Here is a 2,729-nt window from a genome sequence, read left to right as displayed (position 1 = left end):
GAAGTCTTTAACCCCGCGAACATACTCTTCTTTCAATTCGTTTCTATTGGAATATACTCTATCGTACATCCAAGTACGATCCATTTTCTATAAGGCAAACAATTAACTCGTCAACCACCGAAAATTAAAACATATATTAGACAAAAATGAATGGCTGATAACTTCCTAATGGGTATTAGGAGAAAATCAGATAACTTCCTAATGGGTATTAGGAGAGAATAGAATACATGCATTCCAAGGGATTTTTATTTTATTTTCAGTGGTTCAAAAATTAAACATGACGAACATAGCAAATTTTAATACTATTGTACATTATTATTTCAGACCGTAAACAAAATTGCTGTACAGATTTATAAATCTATTAAACTGCTGTATATTTTAACAAATCCAATAAGCTATTGTACTCACTTCCTGAAATCTTAATTGTAGATGCATCAGTTGTCCGGGGCCCTATTAATGACACAGTTGAATATTGATCTCCACTGTATAAAGAGAAACAACTTAGATGATGTTAATAAATCCAATAAGCTATTGTACTCACTTCTCTATTTTGTTAAAGTTACTAGTGATATACTATTTCCACGTTAAGAAAATTTTGTGTAAACTTTAAGTTGTTCATCTGTTAAACAATCACATTTGAAGCCATTTTATATACCGAAAAGGGGATAAAATCTTATGAACGAAAGTATAACCGGGACAGATTATGAATATTTATTTCATTTATGATAGGAGTTGCAATCAACCTTATCTTGCTGATGCCAAGAAGAAAGTTGAGGAAATAAAATTTTATTGCAAGTTTTACATAACGTGGATGAATATTTTCTAAGTTAAAATGGCTAAGTTAAATTCAAATTTAGAGTTCAATTTGACACCACACATATGTTCATAACAGGAGTATCATAGAAACTATACAACTTTCACAAACACAGCTTTCACTACTGATGCAAACAGTTAATAAATTTGAGTCCAGAAAAAACATTTCCTTCAAAATAAATTATAACCCCAACCTTGAGAAATACTAACTGATGCAAACACTAACTATTGCAAACACTAACTGTTCAGTCTGGTTCCAAATTAACATAGGGATGACTAACCTTGAGAAAGAGTTGTCTTTGCAAAATCCCGGATGATATAGTGCTTCGGTTCCAAATTAACTTGCATTCAACAACTGCTTACTGCCTCAACTAAGTAAGATGAGCATTCTTGAAAACCTACATTCAGAAAACCAATTAGCAAATAATTTGATTTTTGTAGTTTCAGACTTAAAGGAGACTTTAAACATATTTGGAAACAATACTAAACTTGCAAAGAAAAGTTGATTCCAGCATCCACAAAGCCGATAGTTCTGGAAAACCTACATTCAGAAAACATAAAACATATGACTATCTCATACTCATTAAACCAAAACTCCATGGAAATCACTTGAGATGAATATGCATTACCTTTGATGATTCAGAAACCCTTTAACGAGGGATTTTGAATTAGGGAATTAGGGATTCTTCAATGGATTCACGGATTAGGGATTCACGAATCGGTTCACGAAATAGGGAAAAAAGGGATTCACGAATTAGCATGGAATTAGGGTTTTCGTTTTGTGAAATGAAATGGAGGGAGAGTGAAAAATGACGAGGGAAAAGGAAAGAGGGAAATAAGCTGTCGCGTAATTTTTGGTCCGAAATAGAAAATTCCATAGAGTCCGCCAAGCGGACTCTAATTAATAAATAAAATACTTAAACCTTAAATATATATATATATATATATATATATATATATATATATATATATTATAGATAAATCAATGGAAAATGTATATGTTATAAGAATAGAGTCGGCTCAACGGACTCTAAGTAAATAAATACTAATTAAAAAATAATGCTACTAGATAGAATCGGTCTCACCGACTCTAAATAAATTAATCAAACATTCTTCAAAGATAACATAACAAGTAGTGTCGGTTTTGCCGACACTGATAAAAAAATAACTTGTCTTAAAAGAAGTACCTAGATAGAGTCCGTTAGTGTAGGCTTAGCCGACACTAATAGTGTCCGTGTCGGTGGCCGACTCTAAATTAGGAGGCTAAAATGACTTATTCTAGTAGTGATCGTGTCAATCTGAACCTGCATTGAAGGTGATTTTCAGAATTTTTCATCTCTTTGATTCTCACTCAATTCTCCATTATTCTTGTTGATTATTCGTTGTCTGAAGTCCTACCAATGTTGGCAACAAGATTGAGTTGCTTAGAGATCGAATCGAAGCAACTCAGATCATGATCCTCAAATTTCAACTCCCTGTACCTTTCTATATACTTGGAGTTAGACAAAATTAAGGCTAGATTCAAGCTCCTGAGCATTTTTCTTTAATTTCATGTCCTCTTTTTTCATTTTGGTGATGGTTGAGGGTGGACCAGTCTGGTGAGGTCCACCGGAGCAGAAGACCGGAGCTCTGGCTCTGGCGGTGTGTTGACACGCTTTTGAACCACATGATCCTTTTAATTTGTTTTAATTTGAGGCGTCCAAAGTGATTATCACGCGTGTGGGACATTTGACTTGGTGTATGGGGGAACGCACACTCAGGTCCACTTGATTTGCCACCTCAATTAATGAGGGAGATCAAGTGGTCCACGTTTTTTTGTAATTTCTGATTTTCCTTTTAATTACCTAATTTTCATTAATACATATTAATTTTAATACTGATCCAAAAAATATGGGACATTCACCAAAAAATTTCAA

At 33.5% G+C, this 2,729-nt stretch overlaps 1 long non-coding RNA gene across 1 annotated transcript; it reads right to left on the bottom strand.

Annotated features, from left to right (window-relative positions):
• Positions 1-1,035: 1,035 nt before the first annotated feature.
• On the bottom strand, positions 1,036-1,664 carry LOC127129007 (uncharacterized). Its single transcript, XR_007806115.1, has 3 exons — positions 1,443-1,664; positions 1,303-1,354; positions 1,036-1,211 (listed from the first exon to the last, which is right to left on the bottom strand). It is a non-coding gene; the product is annotated as an uncharacterized LOC127129007 (long non-coding RNA).
• Between the last annotated feature and the right edge of the window lie 1,065 nt (positions 1,665-2,729).

This window comes from Lathyrus oleraceus, chromosome 3 (genome assembly GCF_024323335.1).
Source record: "Lathyrus oleraceus cultivar Zhongwan6 chromosome 3, CAAS_Psat_ZW6_1.0, whole genome shotgun sequence".
Taxonomy (NCBI): domain Eukaryota; kingdom Viridiplantae; phylum Streptophyta; class Magnoliopsida; order Fabales; family Fabaceae; genus Lathyrus; species Lathyrus oleraceus.
The sequence above is the reverse complement of the archived record's forward strand: the minus strand, read 5'-3'. Positions and strand labels throughout refer to the sequence as shown.